A 26,107-nucleotide genomic window follows, 5' to 3' on the forward strand; every position below is an offset into this window, starting at 1 on the left:
TCAGGCTGCCATAACAAAATACTACAGTCTGGGTGGCAACCGAAATTTCTCAGAGATTTGGAGGCTGAGAAGTTCAAGATCAAGGTGCCCATCAGCTCTCCTCTTGCCTAAGAAGGCTGCCTTTTAGCTGTATCCTCAAGAAATGGAGAAATAGAGGTCTCTAATGTTTCTTCTTATGAGGGAATCAATCCCATCATGAGGGCCCCACCCTCGTGACCGCATCTAAACCTAAGACCTTCCACAGGCCCTATTTTGAAACACCATCCCATTGGAGGTGAAGGCTTTAACACATGAATTTTAGAGGGACAGGATTCAGTCCACAGGAGGCAGCAATGCCCAACCTCAACACTAGAGAAAGTGCTGCATTAAGAGGAATTGTGAGGCCCGAGCTTAGATTTGTCTTATGGAGGACGAATGCTAGCCTAAAGGGCCACTGGGTGTTTCATCAAGGCAGTGCAGGGGTGAAATTTGTGCTTTAGGAGAGCAAATCTGGTGGTTGCTTATGGGATGAATTTTACTGGAAGAAATCACAACTAGGAAAAGCATTTGCGGGAGGAATGTAACAATCTCTGAATAAAGACCCACATTATGATGACAGCACCTTAAATGCACCAGACATGAAGCTTCTCCTGATGCTTCTACAAGAGGGGATCTCTTCCTTAAATCTACATTTTTCTTATGTTTAGGGGCTGCTCTTGGAACTCTTAAATTCCGCACTATATTGTGTTTGTTTCTGTACTTAGCCCTTCCACCTGGCAGTTCCTCTGGTAGGTAGCAAAGAGGCGTCAGAGCAATGCAAAACCCAAAGCCAGAAGGCAGCCATCGCCACGATGGGCCTGGAGACCCAGACTCCTACGCAGCAGGATACGCTGCAAAAACTTCGTGGACTTGACCACATCGCTTGACGTCCAGGGGGTTTGCTCAGCGCCACCAAGGGGATCGGCCACCCCCCACCAAAGGACGCTCTCTGAGCTTCCTGGCTGGCAACTCGCAATGACTGCGCTTATCGGGCTCCAACAGCTGTGAAGCGGATGAATGAATTGCTCTCAGTTCATTTCCGAACTGTCAGGGAAAGACAAGCTACCTCTTCTTCTCCGGGAAGGGACGGCAGCCGACCATGGACTGAGCGCGCCTCCTTTCCTCTAACAGGGCTTGGACTGCTCAATAGGGCCCTCCCCACCTTGGGATTCCACGCATCCTTTTACCAGTAAGGAAAGACATAAGCAATAATATTCAACAGGCATGAAGTACAGATTACATCAACACGTATGCAAATACAGAACTAAGGGAACGGTTTTGCTGTTTAACGCCAAGCGCCTACCCTTTAAGAGCACCGGAGTCCCACCCCCACCAAGCCCGCCCCCGCCCACCCCCTCGCAGCCCCCCCCCCCGCCCCCGCAGTCCGCCCCCTCCTAGGATGCTCTGCATCGGCGGGATCCACTCCTCCCACCCCAGGGTGCCTTGCGCGGCGGGCTCGCTCCCGGTTACGTGCGCGCGGCGGGAGCCGGAACGTGCTCTCGGGTGGTTGCCCCACCCACCTCGGCCTTGCCTGTTCAGCCTCTGGGGTTTGAAGTTCCCGCCAGTTCGCGCCTAGGCAAGAGCGATGCTGCTTGGCCCGCCTTGGCTTTGAGGAGAGAGGAACGTCCAGAACCCCTGCAGCTTCCTTTCGGCGGTGAACTCCAGCGGCCATGTCCAGGGGGTTCTCCTTCGGGACCGGCACGCTGGGCTCCACCCCCGTAGCCCCCGGCGGGAGCGGCGCAGGCGGCGGTTTCTCCTTCGGGACGGGGCATCTAGGTAACTGCGCTTCTGCGCCTTCCCGCCCTGGTCCTCTCCGTGAGACTCCCGTGGGTGGGCCCGTCCCTCTCCCTTCGCGCTGGGTTCCTTTCTAGTGGGTCTGGGAAGAAGAAAGACAGACTTGCGCAGCGCCAGCCTCATAGTCCTGCCGTTTGGGGGCCTGGTCGGGAGGGTGGTCACAGGGGTTGTGAGGTCCCCAGAATCCACAATGGTTCACCCAGTGTCCCTGTCGAGTGGGGTCTGGCTGGGTGAAAGGGCCTGGGGTTTCACGCTGAGCCCTAGCAGTGCGGCAGTCTGAGGCACAGAACGGAGAACGACATTGTGGGTCATTCTGGGGTTTCAGAAAAAAACAATAGAAAAATTTTAAGGGGGACAATTAGAGTTTTATCGCTGATAATTCAGATTTCATTGCAGGATATACGGCTTTGGACATTCCACTGCTTTAATGAGTTCGTGGTATTCTAAACGAGCTCACCTCTTGGTACCTCATGGAAATCTGTCCTTTTTTACTGCAGGTTTTTGTTTTAAATACATGTTGCAGCATTTCTTGGTGGTCATTTTGAACAGTGTGCGTAGTAGTATTCGTGAGTGTTATGGTGGAATGACTCACATTGTCTTCTAGTTACACTGAAAACTGTAGGTAGCATATTTATCGTTTTTGTGCAACCTGCTAAAGCACCGCTTCAGGCGATGACGAAATACAGCCAGCAGAGGTTTAGAAAAAGACATTAATAATAGTCAAAGGTCATTTTCATGGTGAGAGATTTAATTTTTAGAACTTCGTCTTTTTAAGGTAAAAGGGGAGGAGTTCATTACATCAAGAAGTGTGCATAGAAAATGTTACAAGGTATCTATCACCTGGGGCTTGAGGGTTGTCATTGTAGAGTAAAAAGCCAAAAGTATCTTCCTTATATTAAAAAGGGGAGGTACAGGGGTGCCTGGGTGGCTCAGTTGTTTAAGCCTCTGCTTTCTGCTCAGGTCATGATCCCAGGATCCTGGGGTTGAGCTCCGCATGGGGCTCTCTGCTTAGCAAGGGGCATACCCCTTGCTTCTCTGCCTACTGGAGAGCTCGCTCTCTCTCTGTCAAATAATAAATAAAATCTTTAAATAAATAAATAAATAAATATATATATATATATATATATATATATATATATAATTTACCAAGAAAAGTGGGGAGGTACAGACTACATAGTCAAGGAAAAAGTCTGGGAATTTCCCTTAATACCTCCTTTTCTCTCTGCACCCTTAATCAGCAAGGCCTGCTAATTTTAATTACCTAGTTTCCATTTGCTTCACTTCATGTCACCGCCCTGTGTCAAGCTCTTGTCATTCATGGAACAAATATTTATTGAACACAGTTCCATATAATGGACTCTGTTTTAGATGGTGAAATAAATAAGGGTACAGCTCTTTCTTCCAGGTTTTCAACCAGTAACCCTTCTCCTATTTGGCGAAAACTATTCCTGTCATCTCCTACATAGATTAGTTCATTGGAATCGCAATTGCTGTGTCAAAAATATACTTTTTTTAAAAAAAGATTTTATTTATTTATTTGACAGACAGAGATTACCGGTAGGCAGAGAGGCAAGCAGAGAGAGAGGAGGAAGCAGTCTCACTCCTGAGCAGAGAGCCCGATGCAGGACTCTATCTCAGGACCCTGGGATCATGACCTGAGCCGAAGGCAGAGGCTTTAACCCACTGAGCCACCCAGGCATCCCGATTTGGTCTCTTTAGGTAAATCATTTTAGGGAAGTTACTCTCCAAGCCTCAGTTCCCACATCTGGAGCAGAGATGCTGATGAATAAAGTACTTAACATCATATCTGGCACTTGGTAAGTGCTCCCTAAATGTTACTTTCTAAGTCCACATTAGGGCATGCTGGAGAAGTTAAAACAATATTCCTGACCTGTTGGAGTCAACAGTAACACATTCTGATGAGCCATTGGCAGATAATAGTGGGTTGAGGCAAAACTTGGTCCTGTTTGGGGTAGCTTTTAAATAAATTTCTCTCCTGTAGAGAAATTTCTCTTTTGCTTTCTTGAGTAAGAAGATACCACTTTGATGTATTTCTTCGGTAATGTTTTCACATTTAATTATGAAACAGTGCCTTGTGTCTTCAGTTATCTTAAGTTGTCAAGAAATTTTAAATATTTTGTCTAAAAATACAAAATTTCAGAAAAAAATACATAATTTCATTGTGCATCTTTCTATATTTATGGAATAGCAGTAAAACCAAATGGAATCACTGAATTCTTTGGGAGGGAGGAGAGCATAATTACCATTTCCTTAATTTGAGGTCTTCAAAATTTGCCAATAACATTTATTAAAATACCTTTTTAGCTCAGTTGATTAAGTGTTCAAAGTTTTGTGCTTTGTTGGTGAGACCTTGCAACCCTGTTTTGCCAACCTTCTGTACTTCACATACCCATGTTCCTAGACATCATTTTAAAATGAATGATAGGGGTGCCTGGGTGGCTCAGTGGGTTAAGCCTCTGCCTTTGGCTAAGATCATGATCCCAGGGTCCTGGGATCCAGCCCCGCATCGGGCTCTCTGCTCAGTGGGGAGCCTGCTTCCCTTCCTCTCTCTCTGCCTGCCTCTCTACCTACTTGTGATCTATGTCTGTCAAGTAAATAAATAAAATCTTAAAAAAAAAATAAAATCAAATCCATGATAAATTAAGACACAGGGCCAGCTCCCTTTTTTTTTTTTTAAGATTTTATTTATTGATTTGACAGAGAGAGATCACAAGTAGGCAGAGAGGCAGGCAGAGAGAGAGAGAGGAGGAAACAGACTCCCCGCCGAGCAGAGAGCCCGATGCGGGACTCGATCCCAGGACCCCTTTTTTGACCCCCTACTCAGTGTTGATGACTGGTTTCAAGTTCTGTTCCCCTCACAGTGATTGGCTGGTGTAATACATTGTATAAAATGTGTTTAATTGAATTTATTAAGTTCCTAATGATGACAGTAATAACATTTATTAAGTGAAGTTAATTCACCATGCATAATCTCTCAATCTTTTGCAAAAAATCTGTTAAGTGGGCAAAGTTATTAACATTTTGCATATGAGGAAACAGAGGATCAAGAAGGCTAAGTTATGTCACACAAGTCCCAGGACATTGGAGAGCTGGCACTGGAATCCAGCCATAACACCGCTACCTCCTTAAATTGCAGTGTCCCAGACATAAGCTTTTTAAAACTGACCTTGACTTCTCTTGGGATTATGTCTGTTTGGAAGGGCAGGCAGGATAGAATAAAGATACCTATATAGGATGAATGGGAGCTCCCATTATGTTATGTGTTATAGTCTCTTTTAACTCTCCTGTACAATTTTTGGAGTGTCAGGTTGTTGAGACATTTTGATTATTTTAATAATTTGTTCTCCCACTATAGATAGCAAATATGAGCCCCTGAGTTTTGATAAGAACAGTTGAAAGTCGTGAACTTTGTTCACATCACTTGCTATTACCAGCTGTTCTTTTTAAGCTTTCAGAAACTCTGAAGAGAATTTCTGCTTATGAACACATAATCTGGATAGAGGGTAATTTTTACTTTGTATTTTCCTCTTGCCAGGTTATGTTTAGTCCTTTTCCTCTTCTCACCCCTACCCCAGTTCTTGATGCTGTTTTGGTGACAAGAAACGTAACTGTATCCCCCGTCCCTGCCTAAATCCATGAATATGGTGATAAAGCAACAGAGAGGTGGCAAAGATCAGTTAAAAGAACTTTTCTGAGTATGTTTTATTTTTCTTTATTTAGTAGTTGGGAAAGAACAAATGTATTTAGAAATATGGACTATCCGTGAGTCATTCAAGAGGAAAATGATCCACATTCATAGGATTGCTCTGTGGCCATTTTAAAATATGCTAATTGTCAATAAAACTTAGAGAAGGAGAATATGTGATACTGTTTATGATTTCCTTGGGATCTGAACTCTTTTGTATGTGACTTATTTTTAAAGAGAACAGGAGAATATTTGAATTGGGTTGGTTAAAAATAAATTGATAGTTCTTTTTGTATTCTATGGCAATATATTGAATATGTGAAAAGAAAGAAAGTGTTTAACCTTGAAGAGTTAATTTTTATTTTTCTTTAGGAAATACTGGCTCCAGTAGACTTTATTTTGTGTTCTTTATAGATAAGCAACCCTTCAGTGGGGCTCAATTTTGGAACTCTTGGAAGCACTGCAACTCCTGCCACGACATCTGCTCCTTCAGGTGGTTTTGGAACCGGGCTCCTTGGATCGAAACCTCCCGCTGGGTTCACTCTGGGAGGAACAAATACAGGTAAGGAGGATTGTCACATTTCAGGGAGTAGCTATGGGATATTCTTTTTAAGGTTCTGGCTTATATCTCTGCCCTTTATATGGATTGTCAGACCTAAAAAATGGTAAATATTAAGATGAAAAAATATATAGGGATGTGGACTTAAGGGCCAGTGGTAGGCGTAACATTGGTTATTTTCTATTCTAGTGTAAATGAAAACACCCATTTAGGGGTTCTTGTATGGCTCAGCTGGTTAAGGGTCTAACTCTTGATTTCCACTCGGGTCATGATCTCATGCTTGCAGAATGAGACCTTCTTTGGGCTTTAAGCTCCTTGGGGAGTCTGCTTGAGATTCTCTCTCTATTTCCCTATCCTCCTGTTGCATACTGCACCCCCCTCCCCCAAGCTCTTCCTCAAAAATAAATAAATCTTCAAAAAAGAAGAGAAACAAATTTAAAGAAATGCGATTTTTTAAAGAAAGATTTTATTTATTCATCAGAAAGAGCGAGAATAAGCAGGGGGAGCAGGAGGCAGAGGGAGAGGCAGGCTCCTCACCGAGCAAGGAGCCCATTGCAGAACTTGATCCCAGGACCCTGGGATCATGATTTGAGCTGAAGGCAGCCGCTTAACCAATTGAGCCACGCAGACATCCCAAGATCTCTTTTCAAAATAACTTCTTTTTTGGTATACTTGACACAATGAAGATATACCTCTTTAAATATAAAGAATTAATTTAATATTTTTTTAAGATTTTATTTATTTATTTGACAGACAGATCACAAGTAGGCAGAGAGGCAGGCAGAGAGAGAGAGAGAGAGAGGGAAGCAGGCTCCCTGCTGAGCAGAGGTCACAATGTGGGGCTCGATCCCAGGACCCTGAGATCATGACCTGAGCCGAAGGCAGCAGCTTAATCCACTGAGCCACTCAGGTGCCCCAAGAATTAATTTAATCTTTACAAGAGAGTATATAATGCAGTGTTTCACCTTAGTGAAGATAAATCAAGTTTACCAATTTGGACGTTAATTTAATTTAGTATATATGGTGCAGTCAGCATCCTTTCTTGCTATAACGTTATAATTTACCTTCCTAAGAGACGTTTTAAGTTTTTATATTATTAAAAGAGTTGTTTAGATGGGAAAAGGGCAAGAGGTCAAGGTTTCTGGTAGACATTTCGATAATAAAAATCTGTTTTTTAATACTTAAAGATATTTGGTTATTAAAAATATGTGTCAGTAATGCTGCCATTTCAAAAGCTTATTTCTTTATTTACTCTTTATTCTGTAACCGCAGGGCCTCTTGGTCTCTGTTACCACTTTATGCATTGACATTGCAGCTTTGATTGCAACTTTTCACAGCCACACATAGAAAATGTAAGAACTGCAGGAATGCGGGAGCTTCCAGTGAGCTCCTTGAAATGACTTTGTGTGCCAGTGTTGGCTTAGAGTAGCTTTTTTTCTCCTTGCCTTATGTTGTTATAAGCAGTAGTTGTTTGCATTTATAAATCTTATTCCCTATATAATTATATATAGCCGGTAATGTGAAAACCGGTGCTCTAGGAAGAACGTTTCTATTAGCGGTCATGGTAGAAGATACTGGTTGTTGTAGTATCATATCCTGAGGATGACTCTAAGTCTTGCCCTTGTAATAACCCCCCATAAAATGTCATCTGCCATTGATGATTGAATTTTATTTCTCTTTTTGTCCCCAGGAATAGCAACAACTATAACTACAGGATTAACTCTGGGTAAGAATTTTTTGAGGAAAGATCCCAGATCTGTGGTTTTCTTCTCTTCTCTTTCTTATTATCTCACAGAGCTGGGGTATAGAAGGAAGCATGTAAGGAACCTAATAGATCACAGACACTGACTCATTATACAGCCTTTCAGTACTGGAGTTTTTAAAAAAGTCAATGACTGTTTAATTCAGGAAAAAAACCTTTAAATACAGCGATGGTTTTTTTCCTCTGGAGGTTTATTTTACATTGTATTTTTATAGTCATTTGAACCCGTTTAGTGGGGAAAAAAAAAAAAAAAAGCAACAAACTCTAGACCGGAAGTCTTAGAATTAAGCCCTGGTTGTAATTCCAAATCATTGTGAGGTCTTAGGTAGTCATGTAGTATCTGGCAGCTTTTGGTTATCTGTAAAACAAGGGTAGGACTGAAAAGTTTTTGTATTTCTTTTCAGCTCAAAAACGCCATGGTTCTCTGTAGCGATACGCCAAAGGGAATGTGAGTAAGTAGTATGACAGTTAATAATGTCAAAGGAAATGAATGAATGAAAAGATAGTATGGGAACTCAGTTAAAGTAAATTTATTAATTTAATTAACATTTGAAGTAAACTAAATATTGGTGGACTTTGTTCATTTGGATGGTACTCACCTGTGACCCACAGAAAATGTAACCCATCTGTTCACTACCAGAGTTTTGGACAGGATTGGCTTCGGGGCAAGCAGTTGGATTCTCTTCTTTTCTGAGATTTTAGAACCCATACAGGATTTCAAAGCACTGTACCCGGGCAGGAATTTCTGGTTGTGGTAAGGGCAATCCAGAAGTTTAATTTCTGGAAGCTGCTTCTCTCAGTGCCTTTAGGGAAAGCCAAAATGCAGGTCATTATGTATTTCCTCATTTAATAGTTTGGAATAGCTACTACTTCCTAACTCTGTGGCCTTGAGTATACATAATGCTTTGAACATTTAGTATTGGCTGTGGTGTGGTGATGGTACTGGTGGTGCAGGTGGTACTAATGATGTCAAGAGCATCAGCATGAGCATGAGTAAGGCATTCAGTGGGTGATGAGGTGAAGCTGACTGGCAGGTATAGTAACATGTTCTTGTATGACCTGATAAGTGCTCTAACATGTATGAAAGGCACGAGGGAAGTAGAGGAAGATAAGAGTAGAAGTTTATTTTGGGGGCAGGAAACATCATTCCTGATGGAGACGTGCAACAGCCCAGTCATAAGGGGACTCAGGGAAGTAGGAAAAGTACTTGGTTAGAATTTAGGATTCAGAAGTGGGAATGGTAGGGAGAGGGGGGGTGTGAAGAGCAGATTGGAAGTAGATAGGAAAGGTGGTTGTGTGCCACGCCTTGTGACTCTAGTGTAGAGATAGTATAGAGCTAATAAGAGCCTTCAGTCAGAGAGAATCACCAGGGTATTATTTTTTGTTGGTGTTCTCGCTTCTTCTTTTTTAAAGTAACTGAAATAATTACAAGAATAGATTAAAGTTTAGAGGGACTGATAGCACAGAAACAAATTAAGAGGTTATATTTGTTCTTGAGAAGAAGATGACCTGAGGTAAGGGTTTTGAGGATGCTTGTAATCCAGAGCTATTTCTGCAGTAGAATCAGCAGGATTCATGGCTAGTAGAATGCAGGAGAGAGAAGGAATGTCAGGGGTGATTATGGTTTCTGGCTTGAGCAACTGAGTGGACCACGGCAGGGGGTTTAGGAAACGTTTTGTGTAGGGAGGCGTAGAGGTGGAAAGTTAAGGGACATCCTGGTAGAGCTAACCAGTGGAGACTCTGGTAGGTGTAGATTTAGACCCATGTTGCCCTAGCTGAGATCCTGTAGTTGGGAAGTATGGGAGCAGGCCTGGAGCCGTAGGCAGTATCATTTAAGAACTGAACAGAGGAAGGAGATGGACAAAAGCAGCCTGGAAGGAGTAGCCAGAGTTGACAGAAGTAAAGGCAGAGGAAACAGTAGAGAATGGTGGTTTAAATAGCGTTGGAGGGGAGGAATATTTTTCTGTTGAGTATAGAGCAAAGGAAGGGTAAGTGCTGTTTTAGGTAAATCCAGGGGTAGAACTGAAATTGGATTTCAATATGACCACATTGATGGGACTTTTTCTTGCTTTTCCTAAGATCATAGCATCCTCTTTTAATTATTCACCATGATTTGGCTCCAACTTCTATATTTTCCTTTTTCATACCTACCTACGTATCCTTCTGGCTACAAAAGTAGGGTCACGAACTTTTAGGGATCCTGATTGAAACCGGTGTAATACATATACAGTCATGGTAAAATAGGATTTGTTTGTTTGTTTGACACAGGAAGACCAGCCACTACATCTGCGTCTACAACAGGTTTCAGTTTAGGATTCAGTAAACCTGCTGCATCTGCCACACCATTTGCTCTCCCTATTACTTCTACCTCAGCTCGTGGTCTTACTCTTTCGTCTGCTCTGACATAAACTCCAGCAGGTGAGGCAGAATGGAAAAAGTCATGTTTTGTGGTTGAATTTTGTTTTGTTTTTGGCTAGTGAATATAGGGATCCACCTTATTCAAGATAACTTCAGTTTTGGAAAGTTTTTATTTTAATCACTCAGCAATTAGGATCCTACAAAGATCATCATTGGCTTTAAAGCAGCAGGAGCCATCCTGGAAGTTGATCTCTGTTTACAGAGCAAAGCAGGGACAGGGTGAGAGGTAAAATGTAAAACTATTAATATACACTTTGTTTTCAAGGAGCATATTGGTGACAATAAAGGATAAAGAATTTGCATCAGCCTTGCCTGCCTTAGGATTCATTCCATTTTGAAGGCGAATTTGGCATCCTGGATTGCAAACTCTTTATTATTCTCTGGAATCTGTTACCTTACACCATTCTAGTGTTACCTAGAACTCTTATTTGTGTCACTAGCATTTGCCTTACGGTCTTATTTCTCTTTATTCTTAAGTATATGTAATTTTATCTTTAGCAAGTAGTTTTTTAGGAAAAACTAGAGTGAATTTTGTCATGGACTTGAGGGCTGTCTGTTTTGGTGGTGGTGGGGAATGTTTTGTATTTTCTCCAATGTTCTTAGAAATGATGTTTCCTTTTGAAGCCTTTACCGTTTTACTTTCTATAGGATCTACAGGATTTATCCTAAATAATTTGGGCGGAACAACAGCTACAACTACTACCCCATCAACAAGCCTTTCCTTAGGGGGAGCCTTAGCTGGTTTGGGAGGTTCACTTTTCCAGAGTTAAAATATAGCCACATCAGGTAATTAATGGTATTCATTTTCCAAAATAGTAAATATTTATATTTAAATTTACTTTATCTGTATTTTGACCTTTAGAACGGACCACTTTGTCTCTTTAACCTGAATGTTTTTGTTTCGTATGAAAACTGAATTATAAAATAATGGTTTTCATGCATAATTGGACATCTTAGCCATATTGTAGAAAAAAAGTTTTCTGCTTCTCAGTATTGACTGACTATATAAAGATACAAAGAAGGCCTGTTTAAGGATCTTATAAACTATTCTAGAGAAATTTATCAAGAAATGGTAGTTGTAGAGTCTTGGATCATTTGGTATCTAAGTTCATTGCAAAACAACTTGACCTTTCAAGCCCTGGTTTTAAGAATGGCTTTCCATTACAGGCATCAGGAAAGGGTATTAGCGTGCTTTGAAGAAAAGGTTTTAGAACACAAGTATTAAATTTATTCTAGTCAAGCAAAACACTAAAGTATCAATTCAATTGGCCGAGAATACTTCATATTTTCCATCTTGGATTGATTTTTCATTTCTTTCTTATTTTGAAATTAGCTTCATGTTAAGGATTCTGTCGATGTTTTGAGTATTAAGATATACTATAAATATATTTATATATAAATATAAATGAATGAATAATAGAGGAAACATGATACTATATATCATGTAATATAATGCCATGTAGTAGTGAGAAGAGCTTTCCTCTGATTTGAAAACATTGTATAATTATCTCACATAGCAATATAATATCAAGAATTTCTCTTTAACAATTTATGTGTTAGGAAAAACATATTTTTTGGCTTTGAAACATGTTAAAATCATAGCATTCCCAGTAATACATAGGTTCATGTATAATGGCTATTTTATATCAGAAGTTTTACTCAACACCTCCTAGGTGTCTAATACTTGGTCGCGTGGGAGAGATGAAGGAGTATGACCTAGTGTTTTCTATTAAACAGCTCTTTCATGTCCTCCGTTCAGGTACTAAATTTAGTGAAGAAACTCTGGGTCAGTGGAAGGGGAAAAAAGGAGTTGGTGAAGATAAACTGTAAAAATTGGTAGCATTCAGGTTTGCATTATCTTTCAGATACTTGTCTTTGTCACTGTAGTCTCACCTTGTAGGTATTCAAAATATCTCCTAGTAACTGAATCACTGGATGACTGTAACATACATTTCTTTGTAGGATAAGTGTTTAAACATCTCTCCTAAAGAGTTCTATGAGAGCAAAACACAAAAATAACAGAAAGGGGAGGTGGAGGATTGTTTTCGTGTCTTTCTAATGAGTTTTTAGGCTTGCTACAATTTTTCTTAGGCTCTAGATACACGTCAGTGCTTGATTTATGGTTGTGCTAACTAAACATACCCCTGTATTTTTTTTTAAATGGACATTCATTTAGCTATATTTTTTTTCACACATTGTCAGTATTTAAATGCACTCTTCATATATACCCTGCTTTTATTCAGTACCTCTACTGTTTCCTCTGTTTAAAGTAAATAGCATCTGTCCAAAAAGAACCACAGTTATGTGAGCTTGGTAATGCATGGACTTAGATGATTTACCAATGCGTGGTCTTTAAAATTTTGCTACTTGATTTACAAGCATACCTTCATGACTTAAGATTAACTGTAGTTTAGCCCCTTCAATTCCTTTTGTCAGTGATGTAGGATTTAAATAAATGAAGTCTATTTCTTTCATTAAATTTTTTTTTAAAAAGCTTGGGAGTATGAAATTTGATGTTTGAACTGTAAGGCTTCTAACTCTCAGTTCTTTAGATTTCATGAATAATGAAACTATTGGCATTATAAGATTTATAAGATTTGCTGAAATCTTATAAATCATTACCGGATTATTTTATTATGTAATTTATTTATCTGTTACCAGCTTTCCTGAGGTATAATTGAGAAGTAAAATTGTAAGATATTTAAAGTGTAGAGCATAGTGATTTCATATATACATGCACATTGTAAATGCCCATCAAGTTAATTAACACATCCAATACTTGATAATTTAAAAAGTATCCAATTACAAAGCATGACTAGAGGACAAGAAGTATTCACCTGGAAATATACAAACTAAAACTGCTTTTTCAGGAGGATTTAAAAAAAACAAGTAGTATGTTCACATTTATTGAATTAACAGATAAACTCTGACCTTTTTAGTAAAGAAAAATTAATAGACCCATAAATACAGAGAACTGCTGGTTGCCCGAAAGGGTAGGGAGGGCAGGCAAAATGGCTGACGGGGAGTTGGTACAACCTTCCAGTTACGGAATCAGTCACAGGGGTAGATATAATCCATGGTATTGTAATAAGGTTGTATGGTGACAGATAGGGTAGTGACACTTGTGGTGAACATAGCATGTGTAGAGTTTTCAAGTCACTGTTGTACACTAATGTGACATTGTGTGTCTACACTTTAAAAAATTACCTAAAACGTAAAGAAGTTAAAATTATATTATCCAGACTACATACACCATTAAATCCCAGCTTTAGATTTATTCCATGTTATTTGCTTAAAGCAATTATGAAGAAAAATGGGATCCAGCTTGAAAGCATTTGAGAATTTTGTCCATTGAGGGAAAATCATTGTAAAGACTTTGTAAATTATATTTGGTTTATTTGTAGGATTTGGACAGAATGCTTTAGGCTTGACTTTGGGAACCACAGCAGCTACTTCAACTGCAGGCAATGAAGGTCTGGGTGGTATAGATTTTCGTACCTCATCAGATACAAAGAGTAAGTAATGTTCTGTTCTATGTCAGTAAGATTTTTAGTTACATGTTCAGTAGTAAAGTTTTTACTTTTACATTTACTTTATATCTCACAAATTTTTTGTGTATTATGTGTTTAATATTTTATTTTCATAGAAAACTGAGTTTTGTATATGCATACGGTTATGTAGCTGTCAGTGTGTGTATTAATATATGTTCTTAAGTTGGGATCATGAACACATGTATGGTATATAAGTTGATACTTGAACAACATGCTTTGAACTGGTTAGGTCCACTTACATGTGAATTTTTTCCAGTAAAAGTGGAGTCCTGTAAATGTGTTTTCCTTACGATTTTCTTAATATTTTCTTTTCTCTATCTTACTTTATTGTAAGACTTCAGTATGTAGTACATATCACATACAAAGTGTGTGTGAATAGACTTTATATTGTCAGTAAACATTCTGGTCAGCAGGAAGCTATTAGTAAAGATTTTGGGGAGTCAAATTATGTGTAGATTTTCAACTGCCTGGGTGTTTAGGACCCTTAATCCCTGCATTGTTCAAAGGTCAACTGGATTGCTTTGTAACCTGTTCTTTCTCATATGTTATATCACCAATTTTGTCAGTTCAGTAATTCTTTAGGAGTGTTTTATTGCTGCTTACATCAGCTTTATGAATCGATACATCATTAATCAGCCGTCCTTCCATTATTAGTGTTTGTATTCAGTTCGTATATTCTAGGAAGTATCAACATATTGAGCATCTTTATGGGGAGAGGCAATGTGGTATTGTAGCTTAAGGGGATAGACTTGAGCTGAAATCTGGCTTCAGATCCCCTCCACTGTTGATAAGCTCTGCGACCTTGTTCAAGTTATTTATCCCTCTGTGTTTAGTTTCTTTATCTGTAAAGTGGGGGAAAAGAACAGTAACTACTTGACATTGTTGGTCCAAGGATTATAGTTTATAAGACTTCAGTAGAGCCAGGCACATAATAAATGCTCTCTATGTGTTTGTTTTTCTTATAAATTTTCATTCATATTTTTTTATTATTTTTTAAAGACAACCTAGAAACTGAATCACTGGCTTAAAGAGAGGGGAGAGTTTTGGAGACTCTTGGTAAATATTGTAAAATTACTTTCTAGAAAGAGTTTACCAATTGATTACCCACCAGCCAGTATGAAAATGCCGTTCCTACTGTGCTCTTGCAATGCTGAATATTCTTGTTAAAAAATTACCAATCCAGATTCATTTTGAAAGATGTTTTAGTTTTGTTGATTCCCTGTGCATGATTTTTTGTTTTGTCGATTCCCTGTGCATGATTTTTGTTTTGTCTTGCATTGCCTCTTCTGCCTCTGATGAAAGCATGTTTCACCTATTGCATTGAATCCTCTGAAGAACCTAGAATGAGTAACAGATGAAGGAGTCCATATATCTGTGTAGGAATTTTTTATTTGGATGTGGTTTTTATTATGTAGACGATTCTAGGGTGACGTACTGTTTTAAAAGCTGGCTATCCTAAAATCCTTTTAAACTTAGAAAATTTAGGATAACTTTGAATGAAATTTGATTTTTATTTTATTTTACTTTTTTTTTAAACTTTATTTGACAGAGAAGAAGAGACAGCTAGAGAGGGAATACAAGTGGGGAGTGCGAGAGGGAGAAGCAGGCTTCCTGCTGAGCCAGGAGCCTGATGCAGGGCTTGATCCCAGGACCCTGGATCATGACCTGAGCTGAAGGCTGATGCTTAACAACTGAGCCACTCAGGCGCCCCGAAAATTGATTTTTAAACATAGGGGTCTGTCTCTTGTTTTTACTTAGTTTTCTTTGTAGCCGCATCAAAATTAGAAGGAATTATCTTAGATGTTTTAGCAGCTTATTTTTTAATCAGCTGAAGCAGTCTGGTACCCTTGAACTACTTTGATTTTAATTATGAAACTGGTTCTCTCTTTATTGTAATTGCTTTTAGGCTCCACGTGAAAGACTTGATTGAGGCAAAGGAGTAAGAGAAATATAAGGAGTTAATCTCCCTTCGCGCCCTCCCCCCCGCCCCCCGCTCCACTCCACCTTCCCCTATTGTCTTCCTCTTGTGTTGTGCCTCAGAGTTGAACCAAAGGAGTATGTAGAATAAGTGCACATGACCTGATATAGCACATCCAGTTCTTTTTAACCTGCTATACGTGTCCAGGGGTTCTTTATTAATCTAAAGGATTTCTCTGTTTCCCTAGCAGCTGCATCAGTTAGCCTGGACCTGCTGTATTGGGTTTGATAGATGAAGAGGGGTAGGAAGCAGTGGTCTATAAGTGGGGGCAGCATGGAGTAAGATCTAGAGACAAGGATGCTCTTTACTCTTTAGAAGAACTCCTGGAAAACCGGCGAGCTGCAGCATGGGAAGATCAGATTCCAGATGTCATAAAGGGAAGGGCCGTGTATGTCATCTTAAAGAGTTTTGTAATTACACGGAGGACAGTTGAGACCCACTAGGGTTTTGATGTGAATAATATGACATGAGATACGTGTTTGAAGAAGAGCATTCTGGCAGCCATGTGGAAGATAATGTGCAGGAGGGCAGGAACAGAGGTGAGGTGCTGACAGTGAGCTTTGACAGCAGTCCACAGGTATTACAGATGCCAAGCTAGATGGACTAGTCAGGGCCCACGGTCAGCCAAAAACAGGCCTAAGTTTTCTATATGCAGGTTTGTGTGTATAGAGACTTCTGTAAATATAATAAAAATGGAATATCAGGGGCGCCTGGGTGACTCAGTGGGTTAAAGCCTCTGCTTTCGGCTCAGGTCATGATCCCAGGGTCCTGGGATCGAGCCCCACATCGGGCTGTCAGCTCTGCGGAGAGCCTGCTTCCTCATCTCTCTGTCTCTGCCTGCCTCTCTGCCTACTTGTGATCTCTGTCTGTCAAATAAATAAATAAAAATCTTAAAAAAAAAACTCTAATTCTCTAAAAAAAAAAAAATGGAATATCAAAGAGAGAGCAAAATAGGACGCTAATGAATAAAAAAGTTGAAGTCTGTGGGAAAAAAATTAAATCCCTCCTTTATCTTACTGTGTCTCACCCAGTCAAAGGCTTGCATCGGTAGAACATGGATATCAATTTCAGAAATGTTAAACTATGAAAGAGAAATATCAACATACAAAGTAAGGAAAAATAAATTGTAGTTAGATTAAAAAGGTAAACAAAAGAAACCCTATGGACAAAGGCAAAAGGTAAAGGACAGGTTGGAAGTAAAATACTGCTGTTTCGATGCTTTTTTCCTTCACATTTTAACATCCGAAATTGAGATGTATCTTGAAATGAAGGTCTCATTTTAGAAATAGACACATAAAGTATATGTATGAGATAATTAATATGCTTAATGTTGAAATAGCTCTGAGAAGTCAGTGAGAAACATACCTCGGATATACCTCAAATAGCCTGAATAGACCATTCACTCAGGGAGAAATAGACTTGTCTAATTAATATTTGAAATGTTTTACTTAGTACTGTCAGAAATATGAATTTAGATGATAATGAAGTGGCATTTCTCATCTATATACTGGCAGTGATTGTTTCAGAAAAATGTACATTGTTGTAGATGGTGTGACAGAAAAATTACTTATTCGTAGTAGGTGGGAAGATAAATTGGAACAGTTGTTTTAAAGGATCAGTTTGATAATACGAAGGTTTTCCTTGATGTAATCTTTGACCTATAAATTCCTCTTTCTGTGGAATACAAATAAAGTCATGCACAAGTATTTGGAGATAAAGGCATTCACTGTAGCAGCATTGTTTATATAGTAAGTGCGTATATGTTAAGAAGAGGGTTGGGCATAAAGGTTCTGATACAGCTATGTCATCAATATTCTGTGGTCATTTAAAACCATATTAAGTGACATGAAAAAGACTTAATTTCAACATCCTGAGAAAATATGTGCACATAACTTATGGTCATCCCGATCACATTTAAAAATGTGTGTGTAAGTGCCAAAAGAGGTTGAAAGAGGAACCATTAAGGTTCTGTGATGGGATGAAGTTTTGTGTGTTCCTGTATTTTCTTCATTAAGCAGGTTTTATTTTGCAGTGTGAAGTAAATTCTGGAAAAGCAGAAAGTGAGTTACTGCATTTTGCTGATGGAGCATTTTTACTTTTCTACTTTTAGACATACACTAATAATGATAACCACTAAATAAGTGTTCATGAGAAAGCTTTCTCATGTTGATCTATCTGCACACATTAAAAACATCATCTTAAAAAATTGCTGCTTTTGTAAAATATTTAGAGACATCCGGGTAGTCTGACATATTTTAGTATTCTGAACTGATAGAACCTAAGAAAGCATCCAGTAGAACTTGCAGGAGGTCAACTGTGCTAAGCAAGAATATTTTTCATAGAAGATAGTTGAAAGAGGAAGAATCTTGCCCTTGAAAGAAATAGATACAAATCACCTACGTAACTATCTGTTTATGTGTATACAAACATGTCCCCATAGTATGTAGTTTGGAGTTTGTGACAACTGACCTCACATGATGTCTACGAGTCTGTCCGAAAAATGCTTAGAAGTTTCTGTTTATACCTAAGTTTGTGTTAAATTGAAACTTGAATTTGGAATACATTGTTAAATGACCTGTTTTTACATAAAGCTTCTTGAATTTTCTAGGTGATAAAACAGGAACAAGACCAGAGTAGGTTTACAATTTAACTTTCAAAGTATTTTATTTGAAGAATTTTATTTGTTAATTTATAGGCAGGTGGTCTCATCGGAAGTAAAAGAAACTACATAGACATTTAGAAGAAAAATTCTTTGAATCAGTTTTTGTCTAAAGTAAAATAATAAACATATGCTCTGGAAAGATTTTGGCAGGTCAGGTCTTTAATTTTTAATCATTAGGAAAGTTATAGCCAATTCTTTCTGGTTACTTTATGCTCAGTTTTAGGTATACATACCTTTTCTATATAAACTACTATACCAGTCCCATTTATTTTCTGATGATGAAGAGGGAGAAAGGTTTGAAGATCACTATTTTTACTAGCACTTACATTTTCTCACCTAATTTGTATTACATTAGATAAAACATTTGTAAATAAATGATCAAGTTCATGCCTCCAAAATATCTTCTGTATACTTTAGCCCTATTTCATAAATGAGAAAGCTGTAGGAGACTGAGGTTTGCTTCAGGTTCTATCAAGGAAGTAGTAGCAGATCTGTGACTGAATTTTAACTCATAATTCCATTACAGCATGCCACATTTCACCTCTTCCTATTCTCATTAAATATTTATGATTCCCTTAGTCTATCCCTAGGTTTTATTTTGTTGAAGAATAAATTGAAATTCTAAAAATCAAGTAAAATATAATGAGAATCTCATTATGAGAAGTTTGTGGACTTTCTTTAATGAATGCTTTAATATTTTTGAACGAAATAAAAGGTCAGTCATAGAGTTTTTGAGCCAGGGTAACTTTGTTCAATATTTAATCTCTTGTATTTTCTAATTTTTTTTCTTAAACATTTGGTCAGATGCATTTATGTGTACTTATGATAGGTGCCAGTCCCTCTAAAAGGGAAATTAGAAGAGAAATCTCCCTGTCAGATGAATTGTTAAAGCTATTTTAAAGGTCAGGAAACAACATTTTTTTATAAAGAGATTTGAAATCAAGCATAAGAGCTATAAATGGGGAATATTTGTTTTACCTCCTCCCCTTTAACCCTTATGTAGTGGAACTCAGCTGTCAGCTTTATAGAACCTCAATGGCTTTAATCTATCTGTGGCATTTTTCTCAGGGATAGTAAAGCACTGAAGGATGAAAATCTCCCTCCTGTCATCTGCCAGGATGTTGAAAACCTCCAGTAAGTGTGTCAAATGTAATTAGATATATCATGTTGAAGAATGTTAGAATCTATTTTAAGGGGAACATCTCTTCTTCCTCTTAAACATTTTAACTTGGGTGTTGGTAAAAATTTTAATATTTTTATAAACAAAGCAGAATAATGGGAATTAAAATTCTGTTATTGTCAATCTTTAAAAAGCACGTGAACTGTGCATGAATTTTTAATATTTCCTTTTTAAAAAACGCTAGGACTCTGACCAGCCTATAGTAAATATGCTTTTTTCCTATAGGAAACCAAAGGTGTATTTTTTGGAATTCAGTTTTATGTATCTTTTTAGGAAATTTGTGAAGGAACAGAAACATGTACAAGAAGAAATTAGTAGAATGTCTTCAAAAGCCATGCTTAAAGTACAAGAAGATATTAAAACTCTGTCACTGGCTGCCAGTGGATTACAGAGGAACACCCTCAGTATTGACAAGTTGAAAACAGAAACTGCTCAGGTAAACTAACTTAAAGTAATTTTATTGTAGGGTTTTGTTTCGTTTTATTTACGTCTTATTGGTGATAAGACTTGATACAGATGTACTGTAAGAAAACTGTATAGCATGTGTGCTTTTTAAAAAAAGATTTTATTTATTTGAGAGAGAGAGAAAGAGAGCATGAGATGGGGGAGGGTCAAAGGGAGAAGCTGACCCCTTGCTGAGCAGGGAGTGAGTTGCAGGACTCAGTCTTGGGTTTCAGGATCATGACCTGAGCCGAAGGCAGTCGCTTGACCAACTGACACCCAGGAGCCCTAGCTTGAGTACTTTTAAGTTGCTATGATACTAGTAGTCACTAGTTTGTATTGAGTTCTGATTATTTATGAGGCAGTATTTTAAGCAATTTATATTAGTCCAGTTTAGTTTTCATGACAGCTCTATGAGTTAGGCCGTCTTATCTTTGTTATATAAAGAAGAATATGGGCAGAGAGGTTGTTAATAAATGGAAGAGGTTGTCAATAAGTGGAAGAGCTGATACTCTTAACTAGTTTGTTTCCTAAGAGTACTTGCTGGCTAAATTGCTCTATCGTACAAGCAAGGCAGAAAAATATGTTTTTAAAAATCTGTCATCCATTAAATAAAAACCATATTAAGCTTTTTAACTATTAAAAATTCTGAAGACTTGCCAGTCTTATGTCTTAGTTATAAATGTTAATGAGGCTCATGATTTTTGCCATTCATATGTACTTGTTTTTTCTTTTTTTTTTTTTTAAAGATTTTATTTATTTATTTGACAGACAGAAATCACAAGCAGGCAGAGAGGCAGGCATGGAGAGAGGAGGAAGCAGGCTCCCTGCCGAGCAGAGAGCCCGATGCGGGGCTCAATCCCAGGACTCTGAGATCATGACCTGAGCTGAAGGCAGTGGCTTAACCCACTGAGCCATCCAGGCTCCCCTGTACTTGTTTTTTCTTTCTATGGTATAATCTATGTCATTTTTTCGTTGTTGGCACTCTTGCCTCCCTTGTGTAGTTTGAAGTCTTTCATCGTCTCCTCCTGGCTAGTTGTTCCGTCTCTGTGTGCCCAGGTCCTCATCTTTTTAAAGGTGGGTGTTGCCTAGTCTTCTGTAACCTTCCTGAGTGCTAGATGAATGCGTTCTTCCATAGTTCTCTGTGATATCACACAAAATACCTGTCTTTAGTCCCTCTTAGCAATTTGCTGTCCCATTGGGATGTAAGCATACCTGGTTCTTTACCTCTCTAACAACTTCAGGGATCCAGTTTTAAATTTATTCTTGGGGACACCTGGGTGGCTCAGTTGGTTAAGAGGCTGCCTTCCACTCGGGTCATGATCCCAGAGTCCTGGGATCGAGTCCCACATCGGGCTCCTTGCTCAGCAGGAGGCCTGCTTCTCTTTCTGTCTCTGCCTGTGCTCACTCTCTCTGACAAAACAAAAAAAGAAAAGAAAAGAAAAAACAATTTATTCTTGCATCAGATAAGAGGGGCTTTACAGTTACTTAGTTTGTAGGATTTTTTAGTTGTTAGCTAGGCTCTTTCCCAGCTGTGCACATTCTGCTTATGTTTCCTTCCCACTTCCTGTTTCTAGTCTGTTTCTCCATCGAAGACTGGCTGTTACGCACCTGGATACCAGTGTGTGATATGCATTTGGAGAATTGAATCTTTCCCTATAGTTTTAATCTCAAGTATTGTTTTATGATCCACTTTTTGTCACCATTTTTTTATTGAATGAAATAGTTTTAAAATGCATTTCTCATGCAATCTCCTTACTTGACAAAAATAATTTTTCTCAGTGATACAATATTCCAAGTTACTTGTCAGGTCCTTGAAGGACCTTGCTTTTGCTTTTCATCTGTTTTCAAATCAGATATTTCCTTTCTTCTCAGGAAGGAACATTTCCTGGAGTGCGGCACAACAGTGCAGAAGGGAAATCCTTTGTCCTCTTTCTTAATAAGGTGATGAGGAAACCGGGAATGAGAAAAAGCTGGATAAAGAAATTCCATAGCAATCTTTTTCAAGAACTTGAAACCCACAACTTATCTTTAGTTTGTGAGGGGAAATTCATTACTTTTACAGCTAAGGGATAGCTTCCAGTTTTCAATAAATTTATCCTATACTTGATTTTTCATGAAATTTGAGATTTTAAAACACACTATCATTGAATGAAGTCTGCAGTCCTAGACATAAGACCGCCACCCACCATACGCAGCCTCTTGAGCCTTTGCTCTGCTTTTCTGCAAGTGGCAGAGCCTCAGATGTATTGCTTCTCACTAATAAATGAATGTGTACCCTTGGCCCTGAGATTGGAAAGGAACAGTGTCACTCAGGGTCCAAGTCTGGATGCAGGAGCACATTGTGGAAGAAGACTGCTGTTTCCACTCCTGTTAAGGAGTTAAGCCATCCCTGTGAAAAGGGGGTTATGCAATCAGGATCTCAGAATAGTATTTGCAGTATACCGTCAACTGTGCTGGTGTATTTCTGGAACTAGTATGTATCTGAATACAGGTTTTTATTGAAGTATTTTTTGAGACATGCACGAAGCCACTATTTGTGCCAACGCCTGTTTTAAGTTTGCTACACAGTGTGGTAGGAATTTAGTTTGAGCAGAGGTTAAAATCAGATTACATACCACTTGTGGATTACCTCTAGGTGAGTTTGGCATTGAAGCAGTGGCTATTCTGTTGTTGGGGCACAAGCTGTCTATCATTTTTCCTTTCAAATCATCTGGGAACCCCCTAATGCTCTCTCTCTAGATGTCCTGGAGCTTTTCATCGGAGACTTGCCCTAGAAAGGAGGAAAACTGATAAAGCTCAGACAGAGATTGAGAATGAAAATGGAACCACTGTAATAGATCTTCCAGGTACTTTATCCCTCGAAACGGACTGTTCAGGGACAGGCACAGCACCTGCTGAGTGCAGCTTGATATCAGCGTCTCTGCCCCCGTGGACTGAGGAGCCTGGCCTGGACAACCCCACCTTCGAGGAGAACACGGCCACTGACAGTATGTGCTCTTCACCTTGCTTTTGCTTTTCATCTGTTTTCAAATCAGATATTTCCTTTCTTCTCAGTACTGCCTATTACTTTCCCTACATGGGGTGTTGTTGTTGTTGTTGTTGTTTTTCCTCTTCAACAAATAATTTTACTGAGATATGCTTCACATATCACATATTCACCTTTTAAGTGTACAAGTCTAACAGTTTGCCGGTTAGAAACAGAAAGGGAGTCTTACCTTGAGGCTTATCCTTCCCCCTCCCCCTCTTCTGTTGTAGTCCACAAATTCACTGGTCATCAGCAGGCTTCTTTTGTTTGTTTTGATGCCTATTGCTTCTTGACTAAGAAATCCACAGCATCAAGAAGAACAAAAAAATACCTCAGCCTCCGTGCTTGTTCTGTGTCAGCACTGTGCCAAGCACTTTACATATATTAACTTATTAAATGCTTGTACCAATACTGGCTTTTTTTTAATGATGAGGAAACTTAGTCAGGGAGTCATTGGTCAAAGTCTGAGAGCCACGAAATGGCTAGGTATGTATCTGACTCCCAAGGCCATGTGTCTGACTATTGCTGTCCTCTGGTAGCAGCCACTGATCTGTCTACATGACCCACCAGGAAACAGGCAGAAAACCTCTAGTCCTAGATCTTGGGCATATCTTAGTAGTTGGCCCTTTGTCTTACTTTTAAATAGGTTTATCTCTTATGAAAATTCCAATTTTTCTACAAATCCCAGTTTTCCCAGCCTTGGCTATAACAATTCTTCTATCTCCTACTGCTCAGATCAAGACCCTCCTCTTCTTGCTTAATGTGGTTATTTTGTCAACCACTACGGTGATTGTATGTCACAGAGTTTGTCTTTTTTATTTCATATGTACTGCCTTGCACTGTTTACAGCTGTTTCATGGGTCAACTGACAAGATGATATTTTGTATATTGATATTTTGTCAATCTGATCAATTAGGACAAGATGATATTTTCTGTATATTTCTTTATCAGATCACTGTGTGGTCCCTAGTGATCTGATGCATAGTAGTTATTTGTTGATTATTTACTGATCACCTTTCAAAGAGGAAGTGTTTTGCTAATCTTACCTATTGGTGTTTTGGTCATTCTGTTTTTCTTATCCCGTGGTATTGCTTTGTTATGAATCATCTATTAACATAAGGTCATCACTAATGATAGACGATAACTTACTTACGTGAAGATAATCAAAATATAAAACATTTTTCTTTCCACCTGTTTTTCTCCGTCTCGTTTTTAACTTGGCAGCTATGCAGCAGCCGGTTAGTTTTCCGGAAGGCATAATTATAATTACTACAATTGAAATTCACCGGTCTGATCCTTATATTCAGCTAGGAATTAGCATTGTGGGCGGCAATGAAAGGCCACTGATCAACCTTGTTATCCAGGAAGTCTGTCGGCATGGGGTGATCGCCAAAGATGGAAGACTTCTTGCTGGAGACCCAATTCTTCAGGTATCAATTTTTTAAATGATTTTGTTAACTTGCCTCTTTTGTTGCTCTTATTCATCAATTTAAAACTTAGGAAATTAGGGTACTGTGGAATCTGACTTATAAAAAGGTAAGTTTTACTGTTTTTTTTTTTTAGTGCTAAACAGATCATAATTTATCTGTAATTTCTCCGATTTCCCCCAAACTCATGGAATGTATTTTTACCCCCATCTTAAATTTGATCCCGCATGTGCCTCAGTGTGTGGCTCTCCAGGCCAGCTGGATTCCTCCTGGCTTGGTCTCCACGGTTGTCTATTTCGGGGCCACCTTCACTGCTAAATTCTCTTGTCCCATTGGCTCTATCCCTAGTCCCAGGGTACCATCCATCAGTTACCTTCGTTGTCTGATTCATCCTTCTCTACACGGATTTCTATAATCTAGAAAAGACAGGTCACACAGCACAAGTTACTTAAAACTTACAGCATTGAATTTAAGATAGAATTCGGAAATCATGACCACCTCTTGTTGGCTCTCAAACGCACTCTCATCCACAAACAGCCTGACTCTGCACTAATCCTTGGTGCTACCCTCTCCCTCTTCTCTTTAAAAAGAATGAGCTACTCCAACAAATGAACTTGCTTCGGGCAAGATGATATTGTGTTAGAGGGCATACTGATGAGCATGAGATGGCCAGAATTCCACTGTTCATGTGAATTCTAGAGTGTATGTGAAAATTGACCTGGATATATGACCCATACAAGTGTATGTGGTACTTGAAGCTAAAAGAATGGATATTTAGGAGAGAAGAAATAGGCATGAATGAGAAAAGATGTCTTCTAGGAACCCAAGCTCAAGGACTCTTGCCTCCTCGATTTCACTGCTGGGTCCTTCCCCATGGTCTGTTGGTATTCACCCCTTCTCTTTTCCCTGCCATCTCTCTGGTCTGTGCCCTCATTGCTTCACGTCTAACCCAGGAGAATCAAAACCCCTGCCTCCCTACTCTGCTCTGAAATCCGGTACGACATTGTCCGGTTAATTCACCTGTGACTCTGCTTTTCCTGGATAGATTGGACCAGAGAATCAAGTCCATACTGATAGTATTAATAGACTATTAATCTAATAGTCCAGGTCCTCTTTGAAGTCTTACACAACCTGCCCCCTCAGCCTTAACCCTTGCTTTTTCTTTCAGCTGTAGCCATCGGTGTATTACTGAAACATCATAGGCATGGTGGTCAGAGCTGAGGGTATAATTAAGAGCAAAAAGCAACCCCTGCCCTCATAGAATGTATAATGTAGCAGAAAAGCCAGACATAGCAGTCTCCTTGCTTCCCTCCATGTTCCAGCCTGTCCCCATTGTGCTACAGCTTCCCCACCTTCATCCAGAAAGCCCTGCCCTGCCATTTTCACCCATTCAGACCTCTTCTCACACAGTAAGTGCTGAAGACATTCCTTCTCTTCACCACTTAATGCATAATTGGTCACAGAGAGTTATTCAAATGCAGTGTCTTCCTTTGGGGATGGCAGCCGCCATTATTACATACTATGGGACAGGCTTCTCACAGAGCTGTGCCTGGAGTCGATACCCAGGACAAACCTGCTGAGTC

General features: G+C 39.2%; 1 protein-coding gene and 1 pseudogene across 4 annotated transcripts in view; one reads left to right on the plus strand and one right to left on the minus strand.

Moving 5' to 3' along the window:
- MTMR6 (myotubularin related protein 6) overlaps positions 1-26,107 on the minus strand; it is an 821,484-nt gene that overhangs the window by 54,142 nt on the left and 741,235 nt on the right. The window lies entirely within an intron of this gene.
- On the plus strand, positions 1,453-25,698 carry LOC309849305 (nucleoporin p58/p45-like; annotated as a pseudogene). The gene is made up of 13 exons (XR_014316573.1): positions 1,453-1,794; positions 5,938-6,080; positions 7,768-7,803; positions 10,108-10,257; positions 10,906-11,043; positions 13,662-13,772; positions 18,395-18,419; positions 19,517-19,582; positions 19,902-20,064; positions 21,074-21,146; positions 22,949-23,059; positions 24,322-24,527; positions 25,693-25,698. The product of XR_014316573.1 is annotated as a nucleoporin p58/p45-like (transcript).

The sequence above is a fragment of the Mustela nivalis genome (assembly GCF_964662115.1).
Source record: "Mustela nivalis genome assembly, chromosome: 15".
Classification (NCBI taxonomy): domain Eukaryota; kingdom Metazoa; phylum Chordata; class Mammalia; order Carnivora; family Mustelidae; genus Mustela; species Mustela nivalis.